Raw genomic sequence first — 19,236 nt, 5'->3', positions numbered from 1 at the left:
ATTCCCGCGTACAGTCCAAACCAATTGCATCACACATGATGACACTTAGTTCATCTATGAGGATTTTCGGTCTCACTGATTTTCTGAAGTTTACAAAAATTAAACATCCAGTAAAATTATTTAACTGCATTTGTAATGGTTAAAACCAGGTAACAAGGCCACTGGGGTTTATTCTGCACAAGAATTTGCTTTTTCCATGAGTCAATGCTGACACTCGAGGTCAAAAAAAATTGTGGTTGTGGAGTCCACGCACAACAGAAGTGAAACTTGTTACTTATTAGGTAGGGAGAGAGATAAATTATTAATATTTTTTTATAAAATAAAAGATAATAATTGAGAACAGTAAGGATGCGGGTATGATCTCAAATAAAATAGCTCTTTCCACACAAATAAATAAATTGTAAATTCTTTAAATAAAACTTGTACTGAAAAATTTTTTCTCGTACATTTAAGACAAACTTGCGTAAAGTACAATTAAATTTGATTTTAAATAATTCTTAAACTTGAAGCTTGCAGATAATTAATTTGTGCAGCTTAACTAATTGCCCATATGGATGTGTGGAATCTGAGATAAACACTATTCAGCAGTTGGTAGACTAGATTTCAGAACGAAAATCACGTTGTGGTTCTTGGTTAAACAATTATTTAATACATTGTATGATCTGCACATTCAAAGAAAATTTTTAATTTATTGAGGAGAATTATTATTTTTTCTCTATGATAAACAAATGTTATGGTGCATCTTCAACTATTGGAGTGAAAAAATGGCGAAACATTATACAAGGGAGTCATTTTTTTAAAGCTGAAAATAAACTTTAGTGATAACTTTTAATTTGCATTTTTTTTGCACTTGATACTTAGATATAGCCGTGTCGAAGGCCTTCGACGTGGCTGCAAATCAGAAGCCAAGCAACTAGTGTTATTTATGTTTTTCATATGACAGTTAACATCAAGTTTGTAAGTCATCTCATAACTGGCTTACAAGCTTTAACTGGGGTACATTTCAAGCCTAAATTACCTGTTATAATTATTCTCCTTGCCCAAGATAAGGAATTTCCCATTAAATAAATATAATATATTAGATTGTACATATAATATATTATAAATAATTATATATATAATGTAATACAGATATATGTATTATGTATAACTAACTAAGATTTTATTGTTTCAATCCTGTTAGGAGTTCACTTATTATAATCACTATTTTCACACTTCCATTCATCCCAAAAGAACAACACTTCCTTAGAACATGCACCAGCCAACCATTTGTAAATCTTCAAAACAAAGAGCATTTCAGAGTGAACACTACAAACTAACCACTTGTTTGATCACCGTACCATCAGTGCTTACAACAGTAAGTACGAAATGCATATGAATAATACATATTTTGTAGCATTCGTAGCCTGCAAGGCCTGTTCTGCAATAACACGGAAGCGGAAATGTATCATGTAATTGGAGATGGATCTTAATGAATGGAGTATCTACAATGGCACGCATGAGGATACACATCCATATGGATTAACTCTGCAATGCCCAGCTCTTCCGTTTACGTTTCTCTGTGCGACTAATAGAAGTGGAGTATTATGGCTGTGGTGGTAGCCATGTTTGTTTACGTTTGAAATACATAAAAAAAATTTGAAATACAAGAATATCTACTATTCTGTATTTGTTTGTTGTTTATTTTTATTATACTTGTAGATACTGACCTGTTTTGTTCTCGTACCTCAACATTTTTTAATCAAATTTAATTTTACGTACCCGTGAAATTCAATCTCATTGGTTTTTTATTAGTTTCACTTCCATCCATTGTGGAAGAGGCAGATTCATAGTAGAACGTAAATATCTTGTGGGTATGTTTCCGTTTTAACGTTTCTGCGTCATTGTGAAATGGGTCTAAATAATTAGTTTAAACATATTGTATGTTAACAGAGAAAAAAAAATTAATATAGATTTATGTTGTTTAGTTTTATTCATCTAGGGCACCAAGGAGACAGTGATAATTAAAGTGTTAAAAGAAAGTTACCAAAATAAATTGCTAATGTATACACACAATCAAATGTACACCCAAATGAAATGCCATTGAGATAAAGTAATTTGACAAAAATTAAGATTGGAGTGCATTGACCCATCAATGTCAATAGCAGGTTCACTAAAGAAGAGAAATCCTGGATTTGAATCTGAGTTGTACATCAATTTTTTTTATTGTATTAATTATAACATATATATATATATAAATTTTATGAAATAATAAAACATTTTAAATAAAATGTATAATATAAATATAATACTAAATTATATAAACATAAATGATCTTTGTTTATTACCAATTTAATTTAATTTTCATTAATAATTTTGTAGCATAGCAATTCATAATATTTTAATTTTGGTTTTAATGTTTAACTTAAGAAATACAACTACCATTCAATATTAGATAATTAAAAGTATTCAAATTCAAGAGTGGATTCTCAATGTGCTTATTAAGACCTACATTCATATTTATACATTTAGAACAACTAAAAACACTGTGCACTTAATAGCCCAGTAAATAAAGGTTTTTTGTCGCGAATAATTCCGGGAAAGCTGAATTTTTGTCAGATGTTAGACCCTTCTAAGACACGTATTTCCTCAAAAGTCCCCGCCTCTCCCCCTTGTGCTTTCCCCCCCACCCCACTCGGAAGTTCTAAAATGTTGACCTTTACATAATCGCTTGTGAATACGTAAATAATTGTGTAAAGTAGTAAATATATAGCGTATTTTGTTCTCAAAAATCTGGTTTTTAATTTTGTTTTTGACAATATTTTCTTTAATGTTGATAGTTAAGGCGTTATAAAATCACAAACATAAAAAAACGGGTTTTTAATGTCCAAATGCGCAGTTCTCGTTTTGGATGTTTTTAAATATTGGAAATACACAAAAAATCTTCAAGTAAATTTGGTAGCACACACATCCAGCTTTAAAATGATGTATAGTTTATATCGGGGAATTCATTGGTTACTGCTGGGGAGGGGGGGGGGGGGGAAGTGAGCGCATGCGTATGGCTAGCGTGCACCAACCTACTATGTGCATCCTTTTGTATTAGCAGTCCGTTCGCGTAGCCTTCATAATTATTTGAGGAATAATATATCTAGTTTTAAACAGTATTCATTTTTATATAAAATAATTCATAAAACAACTAACATACATTTTTCTTTTTTGCACTTTATGTTAACAATAATATTTATATAACATTTATTAGCAAATACTTAAAGCAATTCTGTGTAAAGAAATTCTTTACTTAAATATGCATAGCCAGATTTGGTTCAGGGGGAAAGATACCCCTACCCAATTAAGGGCCTTACATTATCAACCCGCCGTGTCCCGGACTGGCGAAAACCGGTAGCTGTCATGATATTGAATAACTTTAAACAAGTTAAAAATGTTTTAAATATTAAATTGTAGTTTAGATGACAGCATCACGGACCGCCCACCCACCTCTAATATAAAAGTAATGTATCCTTAATTTTTAACAAATTGTCCTTAATCAATACATGTTGACCTACATCTGCATCAGTCATTGGCATATACAAACTTTACTATGACACTAGTCGTCTGAAGGAAGTTCAATTTCTTCGTTGGAATTTGGAGAGTTAAGGCATGATAATCCATTACATTTTCCACACATAGCAGAACAGCTTAGACCGGATTTTCTGCATTTGAAATTGTTACCGCATGAAGTATTACAGCTGCAGGAAACAAGACAGAGAAGGTCATCAGGGGCAAAGGCTTTGGTACTGGGAACAGGTTTTAAAACTTTATTTTTCCTGCAATTTTCCTTTACATATTCATACCTCCAACCCCAATCTGTAGGTGGAAGTTTATTGCTCATCCAATATTGCACCTGGAGGTAAACTCGTAATAGATGTTGGTGAGCTGCTTCTGATGTGGGGGGCAATTTTGATAAACCAAAGTTAGATTTTAAAGCAGATTTACTTGTCATGGATGTAAATTTGTAGTAGCGAGCTTCATTCAGATTAGACTATATCCTAAGCCTGTACATTTCAAGTATGAATGTCTCTCCCTTTACGAGTAATTCATCGCGAGATACATATTTTTCCAAAAATAACTCTGCTTGAAGTTTGGCTTGTGGCACAACTTTGATCACATCAACAGATTTTGTCTTTCCCAAACCAAAAAATGACGAGGTGGTGTCACAGCCTGTAATTGCATATGCAAATAAAAGAAGTTTTCTGATGCTCTTGTGCACATTTACTAGTGTTTGTATGTCATAATAAACAACGGAAGGATTTTTGCCACAGATTTCTTTTCGAAAGAATACAGAGTTATTTTCATGCGCAAGTGCTACAAGCAGTACCAGTAGATCTGTGTCTGATCCCACAACTATGACTACATTGAATTTATTGAGATGTTTAATTCCTGTTTTTACGATGTCTAAGTCAGCATCTCCCTCGGCTATGAATGAACTTATTCCCCTTCTATTTAATGCTTCAGACAGTTTCATAATTATTTTTTTTGTTATTCGTATTAGATAGAAAAGCTTCCTTTTTCGTGATACATTTTGTATTGGTCTCAAATTCTATGTTACATGATGAGTTTTTAGCAGATCTTCTTGACTGTTCTTCTCCCTTAGTTGTTGGCTCTGAAGGGTACCCATAAAAACAACAGTTGAGTTCATTCCATATTTTGTGGCGATATATGTGCAGTAATTTTCAATGATTTCTCCAAAAGTCTGTTCAATTGGCCATGTTACACTATGGAGGAGAAAGCCTCCATCAATAACTATACCAGTACCTGTATCTTGTTGGGGTTTAATTTTATCAGTAATGCCCTCAGAAAATACCTTCAGGAATGATGATTTCGCTCCTTTAAGTAAAGAAACATCATCGAATAAGGATGGTGGTCGAGAAGCCAGTTCGTACGAAAGGTAAACTTTTAATCTAGTCGGACCATCACACAAACAGAGTCGATTGAATAACTGTTGAGGATTCACAGTCACTCGCTTTGATCAACAGCCACAGATTTGTGACTAGATTGAGTCAGTACCATATCCTTCCTATGTAATTTCAGTTCTCCGAAAGACTGTCCCTTCATATATTTCATAGCTGCCCTGCAGCCCGCCCGCCTCGACCCTAACCACTAAACCCCTCTCCACGCTATTGCCGAGATAAGACAAGAACGTGTAGCCGACTCCTGCTCCGTCATCGCGAAGACTTAATAAACGAGACGCAATAAGAATATGCATACGTGGTGTGCCTGCCACTTAACCCAGTTCTTGCTGCCAAGGCTCAAACATATTAACCCTGAAAGCCACTTGACCCTCATACGTTTTATGGCAAATTTACCATTATCTAAATAATTTTGAAATTGGGTTGCAGTGATCCAGTTCTTGCCTTTGTCAAAGGTGATTCGGGTTCGAAACCAAGCAGGAACTCCCAGATATTCGTCAACAGTAATCGAGTCGAGACTGTGACGCAGGCCAAAGTGTTTCATCGGAGAGCTCTCGTTCCTTCCGCCAGTAATATGTAAAAATAAACACCACCGAACAATTATTTTTGATTCAATTTTGTATTGCGAATGAATACATCAATATATTAATAATTAGCCTACTATTAGATTTAGGTTCCTATTTAAATTTTAAAGTTTTAATTCCTGCATGTAACAGAGGAATATTAAAAATAATAATCTCATGATAAGAGTAGATTGTAGGGAAGCCGGGTAGATAAATTTAGCAGGCCGGAGCGTTTTAGCCATACGCATGCGCTCACTTCACCCCCTCCCCAGCAGTCACTAATGAATTTCCCGATACAAACTATACATCATTTTAAAGCTGAAAGTGTGTGCTACAAAATTTACTTGAAGATATTTTGTGTATTTCCAATATTTTAAAACATCCAGAACGAGAACTGCGTATTTTGACAATATAAACCCGTTTTTTTATGTTTGTGATTTTATAACGCCTTAACTATCAACATTAAAGAAAATATTGTCAAAAACAAAATTAAAAACCACATTTTTGAGAACAAAATATGCTATATATTTACTACTTTACACAATTATTTACGTATTCACAAGCGATTCTGTGAAGGTCAACATTTTAGAACTTCCAAGAGGGGGGGGGGGGGGGGAAGCACAAGGGGACGGGGACTTTTGAGGAAATACGTGTCTTATAAGGGTCTAACATCTGACAAAAATTCAGCTTTCCCGGAATTAGTTGCGACAACAGGCAATTTTTGGCCTTCATTTACTGGGCTATAAGTCGTTTTTCAATATTTGAAATGCAGTACACCAGCCCCTAGAAGTAAAGCTCTAATTCATTTCAGGGCAACAGAGTGCTAATCAAAACAGCACTAATTAAATACTTTTTTTCAGTAGAGTGCATATTAATCAAAATAATTTGTTTTCCAATCAGTAGGCATGTGCGAATGTTAAAATTTCATTGCGAATCAAAGTGCGAAGCGAATAGTAACTATTTGTGTGAAGTCGAATCAAATGTGAAATAGTTGCATTTTATAAGCAAAAAAATTCCCTTAATTCTTTTTATCTCAACTCGCCAAGCCCATTAATAAAGTGTCCCACATTAAAAACAACTGCAGCTTTAATCTGTTTTATTTAAAAACATGAAACCAACTGTTTTGAAAAAAAACCTTATATGTAAAATCAAATTATAGTTTCATAAACACAACATAAATTGAAGTACTGTTCTTTTGAGCCTTCAAAAAATGTCCATTGTTATAAGTATAATAAACTCTTTACTACACCGGGAATAATTATTGAACTCCAATGTCCATTTGGGGCAAGAACAAAAAACAAAAACTATTTAAAAATATACACATACAAAACACGATTTAAATCTATTAGTATATAAAACATTTAAGCACTAGGCTCTAGTTATAGCATGCCAGCAGTTTAGCTTTTATTTTAAGTTGGCATGTAAAAACACCAATCGCTCTACCTACTGAGGAAGCAAGTTTTCTCTTCGTGCTGAAACAACATTCCCAGCTGCTGAAAAGAGACGTTCTGAATTTACTTGTGTGGCAGGAACCCCCAGATACTTTAGAGCTACTTTGGATGAATATCGGTATTTTGTACCTTCATTTTTCCACCAATACAATGGATTCTCATGTCTGCTGATGCGGAGTTCTATTAAGTACCGTCGTACCTCTTCTTCTCCATCATAATCTTTATTGTCTTGTGTTGGCATATTATCCAAGACAGCCCATAAAGAAGATGTTGGTGCAGAGCTGGGAATGCTAGATTTAACTTCTTTAACTGCATGAATGGAATCCGTTTTCATACTTTTAATTTCCGACAAAAGAATGGCTTGTGATTCCATTGTTGATGTAGGGTCTTTTGCATGTGGTTTGGAAACCTCAACTTAAGGTTTTTATGCAACGCTCTTGCAAGTGTCACTCCATCTTTTTTGGCAGCGATGTGCGATTCGAGGATACAAAGAAGACAGTGAAGTACTGAAATGAACATAGCCAATGTTGAGTAAGTGCTTCCACTCACTTCTTCTGTGGCCCCTGCAAGTGGTTGTAAAACTTGAACAAAGTTCTCAGCATGTTCCCATTCCACTGCGGTCAGCATGTCTGTATCACCAGAGTTCACGTGGTTGGCAACAAGAGCAGGTTTCATTTCCAGCAGTCTCTTGAGCATTTGGTACTCTGAGCACCAACAAGTACCAACATGCTGAATTACCTTCAACTGCTCCTGGAGTGTGCGTAGTCTTTTCCTAGCACGAGTGCTTCTTCGGTCCTGGCCTTACTAAGTGTGGTTGTACCTGGTCAATCATTCTTGCTGTTTTCAATTGCAATTTGAAGGGTATAAGCGAAACATGATCTTGAACCATCTCTAAGTAATGATGCAGAAGCCTGTCTGAAATCATGGGCATTGTCAGTGATACAGAATAATGGTATAGGTGACAATGCTGGGTCAATTCCCCAGTCAATGAGAACATTTTTTAGGGTAGCAGCCACATGAACACTTGTATGAGATTCATTTAAGACAGTGTTGCTCATTGCAAATGACACAGAAGTAAAGTCAGGTTGGAGATAATAGCATGTAAGTCTGATGTAACCGTCTGTTGAACATGAAGTCCAGCTATCAGATGTAAATTTTGAGGGTTTGTTTTTTTTTCCTCATAAAGAGCTGGGATGTAATGTTCAGAGAAAGTAGTTTTACATGGTACTGTATATGTAGGTGCAACATTTTTGTGTCCCATTAACTCTTCAAACCCACAACCTTCTACAAACTCATAAGGTAAAAAAAGTTTTGTTGCCAACCTTACTTTGTTTTGTAATACTTTGTGCTTTAGGATTGGTTGGTGACATCAATTGCGTATTTCTGAACATCGTCTGTCATTTGTAAGAAGGGGCCATCTTACATTTTTGTTGAAAATGAGTTAACTGCAGAAATACATGTTTTCTTTCATCCTTCATGGTCTGTAAGAAGGGGATAACTGTATCTCTAATAGTTTTTAAGATATGACAGGGGCTAACCATAAATAATTAAAATACAGTGATGGATTACAGTGTGCTCATTTTGTTTTTCTGCTCTCCTGAAAAGTTTATGTTTTGTAGGTTAGCCCCTTCTTACAAATGACAGACGACATAGTCGATAAAGTAGACTGCAGAAATTATGGTTTTTTCTTTGCAGAAGTTTCTTCAAGTTAATGAATTTTTGACGTGACAACTTCTAATAAATCGATGAACGGCGGCTGCACGCACGAAAAAGTGTCCTGTTACGCACATTGTCCCGTTACGCTTTGTCCCATTACGCTCATTGTACGCTTGTGCCGCATCTATCTCTATTCCACTCAATTGGAACAAACATCGATTTGACTTTTTCGAGGCACGTTAAACTTGAAACACTCCCATTTGTTTCCTACTTTTCCTATCATCGTCCTATCCTTAACAGAATAAAACAGATTGGAAAAAGTTAAATAGCAAACATGTATAAAAGTTATAGTTAAAATTATCTCTTCGTTAAAGTAATAAACATATTTGAATTATTGAGTGCAAATAAAAGTAAATTCATCAATTAAATTGTAGATTTCATTTCACTCCTTCTTTGTATCCATACAAAATAGTGATAATTCAATAAAAATTATTCAATTTTATTCTTAAAAGTATGCAATCATTTCATCAATGTTTTGTTATGGCGTTGTCACGTTAAACTATCGTCCGTAAACTGACTTTACAGACAACCAATTTTTTTCTTTCTCTTTCAATAGCTCCTTGTACAAGTGTGTTTTGCCCCCAAATGGTTCTGAAGTGTTGTTGTAGTTCCCGCAAGAAATATTTTTTTGATATGTCTTACTTATTTTCTTGAGTAAATGATTTCGTTTGTACAATTAATATAACATATAAAATGTACTAGATGTGTTTTTAAAATAGAAAAAGTTATATTTTAAATATTTAAACAAAGGGGGTGGTTAGGGTGTTAACTATATATAAAATAGGCCCTATTGTTTAAATGCTTGAACCATTGGTTAGGTAAGCTTAGCTACAAATTAAAATACTGTCAGTTGGCATTCATTGATTGTTAGATTATGTTAGCAACATCAAAAATACTTATTTGTGGTTTTTAGGACAAATAGCCTACTCAAAAATACAATTTTCTGTATTTTATAATTTTTTTGTATTAGCTATAACCATATTAGAATAACACCAAAATTAGATTAATTATTTATTTCACAGATCACTAAAGTCTAATAATATTTGCTATTTTTTCATCCGCATCAAAATACTACTAAAGAAAACTAAAATCTAGCGATAATTGCGATACGTGTTTTGGGGAAAATTCGGTATTGTAGAAAGATAGTAAAATTTCCAATTTGCTATCTAAACAATATCAATCTACCACACACACATTAACACTCTTTTGTAGAAAATTACTTTATCTTTGCTTCAAACGTCCCCACAAAACTGTTATTATGAACGTTACGACGAAAATCTTGTCTAAAAGTAGTCAACATGAAACGTTATTAGTTTGAAGGCATATGAAAACGACGAAAAAAAATACATTTCAAGAGTGGTCGCAACGTGACATAATTGCTTTTTACTTTGTCTTTATTACCGCTGGATATTGCATTACAATCGGAGAACAGTTATTGCCACATATATTGTGACGGGGCTCTGTCAGACGTCCCGCGTACACCTATACACATAACAATAAATAACCTATAACATTTGGGGGGTGGTAGCTGTTGGTAAGCATGGTACTCGAGATCAAGTCTTCTCCCTATACAGGAAGTGTAGGGTATAATTTATGTACTGAAAAGAAACATGATTAGTTCATTCAAGCACAGATTTTATTCACTAGGATAATAAAAAAAAATAATAATAATCAACCAAATATTTGATTAACAAATTAATAATAAAGCATTTTACAATGGGATGGGATTAACGAATAAATAAATACATTAAATACACATTAAAGTGACGTCAGCCGGCAAACAATTATCTCTACAACATGGCGGTTCTCTCGTCGTCACAGCTACGCGGAAGGATAGTATACTTCCCAGTTACCACTACCTGCATGCTTATAACCAGACGTCGATTTTTCCCAAAACCAAATAATAAATAATAGAGGTGGAATACTACATTATTACTTAAAAGATTAAGACGAAGATCGTCCAAGAAATGATTGTGGCGAACGAGCCATGGCCAACCACTTACCCTTCTGACTTGAGGCGAAGCAAAGTTGTTTCAAACCGACGTGGACTCGGCTTCCAGAGAGGTCCCCAGGCAAAAAGCCTCGGCCCCTCCCTGGAAGGAGGTTTTAAACACAAAACTGGGCCAAGCCGAGAAAAAAAAAAAAAAACACCAACACCGGGGAAACTTATCCACAGGGCAACTCGCGGTCCCCTCCCTTCCCACAAGGAAAAAAATGAAAAACAAGTGAAGTCAGCTATTCCTTCCGCGCAGGCGCGCACGAGTTTCCCCCTCTCCCTCTTGCGCTGCTCGATTGTTATTTTTCCGTCTACGTTTCCAAACTCGGACGCAAGATGGCATCACTAATCAGGACAGAGTCCTCGAAACGCGTCCACAAAGGCTTCGCGTTGCAGAACATACACAGAACGACAAACAAAAGACTAGCGTAGCGCAGCGGGTTTTTCTGGAACGGCGTGTTGCAACCTCTCAGCAGGCCCTGGCCAGCTACCTGCGAGAATTAGCTAACCACGCAGCCTCGCAAAAGCCCGCGGTGCCTGTAAACTAATGTCGCAGCAACCTATATTCCCATACCCGCGTGTCGAAATCAACCGGCCGAGCCTGGAAACGTGCACGTACACCAACACGTAAACCTGACGAGAAACAAAATTACAATAAAATTTAAGAAAAAAAAGTAATGAAATTTTCAGACCGTGACATTACCCCGGTCTACAAGGGCTTGTGCCCCACAAGCCATAAAAATTCCTAACAATGAATAAGACCAAGGGGCAAAAATTTATAAGTTAAATGCCTACTCGACCAAGACAGCGCACGAAGGTTAGGTTTTACCACAACAATTACATTCAAAGTCTAAACTGAAAAAAGTTAAACCAATACAAAATACAAAATAGCCCAGGAAACAATTCTTTCCTGTAAGAATCGATGGTGGCTGGCACATCGTAAAACTACTCGTACGACATACAACTAGGAGAGGCATGAACCGTGGACAGATCAGCCCTAGTTGAAGCTGGAGAGAAGAGTCCTTGAAGTGTGATCTGCAGCTCACACCCAGGATCCAGCCTTCAGAGCAGTTCTGCCCTCAGCCTGCCTTCCTCGCAGCATGTCATCGGGGATGTCTCCCCAGTGAAACTGAACAAAAATTTCAACACCAGTATCAAAATCTCACCAAAGAACATACACGACACTGTCAAGCCTATTTAAACAAGTTAATTAGGGGGGGGGGGGGGTTATTCTTAACGTCATATCAAAACATTATGTTAATACAAGGTTGATAACAAAAAAAGAAAAGTTAATTATTCCATTAAGTAAAGCTGTGAAGTGACCCTATTGAATAATTAGCAAACAATGTTCACATTTTATAAAGTGACTGATTAACACAAAAAGATCCACCCTACATTTACTCTTTATCAGTTCCATAAACAGCATAACTAACCAAGGATGAGTCCAGGGGCATGTTATTCTCCAATAACAACAACAAAGATGATCATAAATATGTCAATAAAATGAAACAAACACAGCTAAAGTAAAATGGGAGCTTGGCCTCCAAGAAAAACAAAGGAATGGACTATACAAGTCAGGAAAACAAAGGATAAACATCAGGAAAGGAACCTGAAATGTCCATAGGATTAGGTGAAGTCCAAGATCTTCATAACACGCCTCTGCAGCTACTAGCTACAGAACAGAAAAAAAAAATAGCATTGTCACTGGTTGGCCGAGAGTAACTGATTTCTTCGTTCGGCCCAAGTTGACGAAAACGAGCCCCACGCTGATCCGTTTCTTCATTATTTTTAGACAGAAAGTTCGCATACACACAGCAACCAATTTGGGAAGGGGCTTCCACCGTATAACTTCTCATGAGTTATAAGCAGCCCACCACACAACAGGGGAGGAAACAGTAGTCCATCTCCCACACAAGTCAATGGCTGCACAACACATGGTCCTCAGTCAGGAGGACATACATGGCGAAGGAAAGTTCTTCACATAACTTACGTAACGCAATCGTTGAAGTCTCTGGATGTGTTACATCGATGCACTGTCTCTTCTTCAAGAAAGAAAAAGAAAACATAAACACTTGTTGCTAACAACTCTGCCTCACTTGAGTCTGTGGAAAAAGGAATTACACTGTCTTCAGAGGCACGAGTGCACACAGGTTCGGACAGGGGAGGGGATAGACCAGGAACAAGGTATCCCTACCCAGGTTAAATCAAAGGCGAGCGTAGACAAATAAATTAAAAAAAAAAAAAATTAACCCTAGATTAATAATTGCTTGGACCCCTAGATTCATCCTCGATTGTCTCCTTTTTTTTTTTTTTTTAATTCTTTAAACAAAAAGTAAAACCTCTGAACTGAACAGTTAATTAAAAAAAAAAAATTATAAATCCTAACCACAAAAGTGTTTAACAACTATGTGCTCTCCATGAGGTGAACAAATCAAACATAACCAACAGTTCTGTAAAATTAATCACACAGGGTGAGGTAAACATGAAATTCCTCACCTGACTCACTAACCAACTTAGATTTTAATCGACAATTCTCAGAAAATTGATCACGTAAGTTAAAGGTTTCACTTGTAGTTGCAACATCAGTCTGTACAGTAGGTGAGATTTCCTCAGTTTTCCGTAATTTCCACTTGAGTGACAACCATTTCCATAGCAGAAAAAGAATCATACACATTATGACACCAAGTATAAATACAGTTATGCTTATCTCCATTGTTAACATGACATTTTCACTAAAAGCTGATACGCTGGGGAAGGTACCAATCCCCACTAGATAAGGGTTTCTTACAACAATTAGTAATAAAGTACCACCAATCACAAATAAAGAAATACTTTGTAAATGTTTTAACAAAAAGCTTACAACTTCCACCGGGTCTCGCAGCTGTAATTCGTCGGGCCTCGTAAAGGAACGTGAAACGACCAAATTCAAGTGAGGAATAACAGAAGGCCAATCCTCGTCTAAACAATCTTCTAATGAAGGAAAAACTGTGTGTGAAGATGCTGTTAAAGGTAAAATCTTTAATTTTTTTAATTTTGACCAAGCAGCTGGAATCACATGAATCATTTGGAATTTAGCTTTAGAAAGAAAATCACACGGATAAAGTTCATTAATTTTAAGCTCATCATTCATGTACAGGCGACAATCGCAAGGGACCTCAATGTCCACAGCGCCAGGTCGATCTGCAGCAGCTAAAAACAAGGTTTGGTTCTTATTTACTAGACACTGTACTTCTAGTTTACCAACAGGGTTAGTTAGAAAATACCGTTCAGGACCAGCCTGCGTAATCATGAGGTGGGTTCCCGAATGGCATCTGTAAGCACACAGTTCACCAAGTTTCTCTGCAGTCACTCCCTGAAATAAAGCTTTAGGACATAGAGAACTTCCCATGGCATCACCTGAAAATCTGGGCACAAAACATAAACTGTCTTCGAAGGGACGACAATCCAACAAATTTCTACCCTGAATGGTCACCAGTTGCTCATTATTTACGGCTAAAAAGTTTGGCTCGTGCTCCAAGTGGCAAGTGTTATTTTTCCAGCGGAAAGGTACCGCAACAAACTGAAATAATTTCCAATTGGAATTAACATGAACAATAGGTATCTTAAGTTTGACATACAAGTTCTCCTGATAAATGTGACAGCGACAAATAGGTAAATGAAAATACTTTTGTACTTGGTCAACACTAATAGTTAATCGATTCTAAACAAAGATGGGTATAGATTAACTATTTGAAAAGTCTTAAAAAAAAAAAAATTATTAAACATCCCCACAGCCACAAACCTCAATACCAAAACTAAATAATTTTACAAATAATCTCATCAATCAAAATTGAAATTATTCTGACGATCTGACCTCTGGCACCTGGTTCACAAATGACTCCGACCTGAAATCGATGATTATCAACATGCTTCTAACTTTTTCAAAACAACAAAAGCCAATAGATGCCTAACATCCACCTCCTGTGGACACACCTTGTGGGACTCTAACCCAACAACAACAAAAAAAAAATTCTCATTTACTAAGGGTCGCCTACCCTGCGAACCCAGTCACAACCAGGGCCTCCATGCCCTCACGCTACAGCCCATTTCTCCAGGGTCTGTATTACATTACTCTCTATAGCTTCCTACACTGGCATCATCAACAAATAAATTTCGTTAACCCAGTAACTACTCAATCGAACCAGGGCCATAGCCAAAATCAACAATCAAAACAAGGCAAAAATTAGGTAAGTTACTTTTAACCATTATTTACTATTTAACTTAGTCTCTTAGAAAAATAAATAAACTCCAGAATCGACAATCATAAAATCAAACTGCTCAAAAAAAAATACTTTACTTTATTCGCTTAACATCTGCCTGTTATTAATAAACCATGAAAGCTGAAATAAAAATTGCATTAAACATCCTACACAAAAATTAAAAAAAAATTAATGAACCTGATAAGAAAAATAAAAATACTTTCACCTTAACATCTGCTATGCTGTAGGCAGCAAGCAGCTGGTTGGTCTCGTCTGGTGAAAACAGCAACACCTCGAAACAACAGCTACTGGTGGTGCCATCAGATTCACTCTGATGTGCAGCCAGCAACCCCATGCTCAGTCTTCTTAGTCATGCAGCCAGTCCCAGGTCACCACTGAACTGATTACTGTAACACTACTTTCACAAAACCGATAAGAATCGAGCACAAACAAAACAACTCATTAAAAAAAAATGTTTCATCTGTATCACAAAGCTAAATTCAAATTATTATGTAATTAAAATAAAATTGTAAATAAATAAAAATACTTTATTACTTGTATCAACAAATGTATAAGGGGCACTGTATTAAAAAAAAATTATTTCAATTTTAATTATGTTGAGAGAAAAAATTAAAACATTACATTCCAAGTGTGATAAACAAAATAAATTCAAAAATACTCAATCATAACTGTCCCCACTCACTCTATTATTTAACTTTATTACTTAAAATACTTTACTCAAAAACCAATTAAAAAAAAAAAATTAACTCACTTCCATTATCCTTAACACAATAAACTTTCTCATAAATTAATTCAATAAAATTTACTTTAATACGTAGGCAGGTACACTAACTCACTCTCCAACAATGATTCACATTTCCCTACTTCCTAACTTTAAGAACAATTCCTTAACTTAACCCAGGGAATTTACCTCCAGGGCAACCAAAAATTTCGCTGTAGTGCCTATCTCCTATAGGCCCACTACACAACAGGGGACTCTAACCCCACAAACCAAATTAATTGAAGTGGTACCCTTATCCCGTACGGGATAGCCACTTCCGGTACTACCATGGGGAACTCCTGCCCCAACTACTAACAACACAGGGTTCTCCCGACCCTTAACCAGTAGCCAGCCCATCTTCTATGGGTCTGCGCTACCGTCCCTACTCTCCCAGGGACACCTCAAATTGTCCCAGCTCATCTCCTATGGCTGGACAATCACAACAACTCTCTCATCTCAAAGACTGTTCCCCTGGAGTTCATTCCCTTAACCTACACAAATAAACAAACCTCACACTATTCTCAGAGCTAATCCCTTCTAATGTGTACCTCCTATAATTCGAAAAGAAAAGTTCAAAAAAAATTAATTATTATCAAAACAAAAATAATTATAATGACAAATAAATAAATACTTTAAAATTATTAAGTTAACTCATAAAAAAAAAAACTTAGACGGTGTGGTGTAGTCAATGACGCACATAAAATTAATCATAAAAAAAATAACTGTGAAACTCTTATCTGTCTGACGTCCAGCCGGCCGGTAAACACCGGGCCGGAACGATTCTTGCCGCGCCGTGCCGAGCCGTGTCGCGCCAGGCCGGAAACCGCTCAAGGTCAGCGCACAGCTGACCGTCGCGCCGCTCGTCACCGCTCCACGACACATGACTTTCCACGTCCGCAACAAGCACTGTCTATAACATTACTTAACACAAGTTTTAACATCGTTCCTAAACCAAAAACTCCACACAAACTCTTAGGTTCATAACTACAATTTAATTATGATAATTTTCAAAATTAATTAAATACTCATTAAGCCGGCAAAAATTTACGTAATTAAAACTAATAAACCTTGATAGGTGACCTGATCAAAAAAAAAAAAACTCATTACTGACTGACTGACTGACTGAGTGACTAACTTAACTAAACCAAAAACTTTTTATTCATAAAATTTAAACAAAACAACAGTAACATTACTAACAAAAATACGTGAAGCACAACGCAACACGTCCGCCGCGTGCTCCCACACGACCCTGCTTGCACTGCTCTATAATAAAACATGATTAAATTCAAAAGAAAAAGAGAAGAGAAAAAAAAAAATAAATAAAGCACAAACAACCCTACAAGAGACTATTAATCGGCGCCTCACACCACTTGTGACGGGGCTCCGTCAGACGTCCCGCGTACACCTATACACATAACAATAAATAACCTATAACATTTGGGGGGTGGTAGCTGTTGGTAAGCATGGTACTCGAGATCAAGTCTTCTCCCTATACAGGAAGTGTAGGGTATAATTTATGTACTGAAAAGAAACATGATTAGTTCATTCAAGCACAGATTTTATTCACTAGGATAATAAAAAAAAATAATAATAATCAACCAAATATTTGATTAACAAATTAATAATAAAGCATTTTACAATGGGATGGGATTAACGAATAAATAAATACATTAAATACACATTAAAGTGACGTCAGCCGGCAAACAATTATCTCTACAACATGGCGGTTCTCTCGTCGTCACAGCTACGCGGAAGGATAGTATACTTCCCAGTTACCACTACCTGCATGCTTATAACCAGACGTCGATTTTTCCCAAAACCAAATAATAAATAATAGAGGTGGAATACTACATTATTACTTAAAAGATTAAGACGAAGATCGTCCAAGAAATGATTGTGGCGAACGAGCCATGGCCAACCACTTACCCTTCTGACTTGAGGCGAAGCAAAGTTGTTTCAAACCGACGTGGACTCGGCTTCCAGAGAGGTCCCCAGGCAAAAAGCCTCGGCCCCTCCCTGGAAGGAGGTTTTAAACACAAAACTGGGCCAAGCCGAGAAAAAAAAAAAAAAAACACCAATACCGGGGAAACTTATCCACAGGGCAACTCGCGGTCCCCTCCCTTCCCACAAGGAAAAAAATGAAAAACAAGTGAAGTCAGCTATTCCTTCCGCGCAGGCGCGCACGAGTTTCCCCCTCTCCCTCTTGCGCTGCTCGATTGTTATTTTTCCGTCTACGTTTCCAAACTCGGACGCAAGATGGCATCACTAATCAGGACAGAGTCCTCGAAACGCGTCCACAAAGGCTTCGCGTTGCAGAACATACACAGAACGACAAACAAAAGACTAGCGTAGCGCAGCGGGTTTTTCTGGAACGGCGTGTTGCAACCTCTCAGCAGGCCCGGGCCAGCTACCTGCGAGAATTAGCTAACCACGCAGCCTCGCAAAAGCCCGCGGTGCCTGTAAACTAATGTCGCAGCAACCTATATTCCCATACCCGCGTGTCGAAATCAACCGGCCGAGCCTGGAAACGTGCACGTACACCAACACGTAAACCTGACGAGAAACAAAATTACAATAAAATTTAAGAAAAAAAAGTAATGAAATTTTCAGACCGTGACAATATAATAAATTCAATGTTTTAGATGCCGTGAGAATTATTGGACAGTATTGGAATGAAATTTTACAAAAAAAATTTAAATGGTGTGTAGAAAAACTGTGTCCATTTTTTTTTCACCAATGAAACCACCAAATGAGCGCCATTGCTTGATGAAATTGGTAATGCGATTGAAGAAGTTGTCTATCTTGTCAGATAAATGAATTTTTAAGTGAATAGCGATGATATTGAAGACCTGCTGGATTAACACAATCAGGAGCAGACAATCATATAGAAGCTTATAGAAATGCATGAGCAAGAGCAAGACATTAAGACCCTGATTCTTTATACCCAGTTCAATTATAAGATCAAATTATGGATGGAAACTTGACAGAAGGTCTCAGTTCAATTGAAAAAAGGGTTACAAATTTTGGAAAACACAGATTTCAACGAAGAGCACATTTCTGCTATGTTTGGGAACACTTTGGAAGGGAAAAGGGAAAGGGGGGGTGGGGCTAAACAAAATGTTAACTTCGTGGACGTGCTATGTTGGCATGCCGTTGTCAGCTGAAATACAATGCAACTATCAGTGGGACGTACCCAAAGTACTGCGTGCCAGAGACAGCTACGTGCTACTGCACGCATACAACCGGGCCCTGTGGCCGTGCGAGGCTTGTTTATCCGACACGACAGATCATGCAGTGGGCAGTGAAGACTTCGCACTCACCAGGGCCCTATGTTTGAAACACTCAGCTTCCAGTCGTACACCAGCTAGACTAGAAGGGTGAACTTGCGCACAAGACCATTCTCGGCAGAGATGCCATACTGGAACCAAAATTTGCAGTATATGACTTGATCATTCGTATTCGAGACAAAGATGTCATATGCAGTTTACATTTTGTGGTTATTTGGTTGTACAGCCAGGCAAGTGTTTTTTATTTATCACATTTTT

The 19,236-nt window shown here is 36.8% G+C and overlaps 1 protein-coding gene and 1 long non-coding RNA gene across 4 annotated transcripts in view; one reads left to right on the top strand and one right to left on the bottom strand.

Annotated features, from left to right (window-relative positions):
• LOC134529699 (adenylate kinase) overlaps positions 1-19,236 on the top strand; it is a 47,987-nt gene that overhangs the window by 10,559 nt on the left and 18,192 nt on the right. The window lies entirely within an intron of this gene.
• On the bottom strand, positions 10,291-18,307 carry LOC134529698 (uncharacterized). 2 transcript variants are annotated; one of them, XR_010074671.1, is made up of 2 exons: positions 15,137-18,307; positions 10,291-11,801 (listed from the first exon to the last, which is right to left on the bottom strand). It is a non-coding gene; the product is annotated as an uncharacterized LOC134529698 (long non-coding RNA). The 2 variants fall into 2 exon arrangements; XR_010074672.1 differs by having other exon boundaries at positions 15,143-18,307.

This window comes from Bacillus rossius, chromosome 2, assembly GCF_032445375.1.
Source record: "Bacillus rossius redtenbacheri isolate Brsri chromosome 2, Brsri_v3, whole genome shotgun sequence".
NCBI lineage: Eukaryota > Metazoa > Arthropoda > Insecta > Phasmatodea > Bacillidae > Bacillus > Bacillus rossius.
The sequence above is the reverse complement of the archived record's forward strand: the minus strand, read 5'-3'. Positions and strand labels throughout refer to the sequence as shown.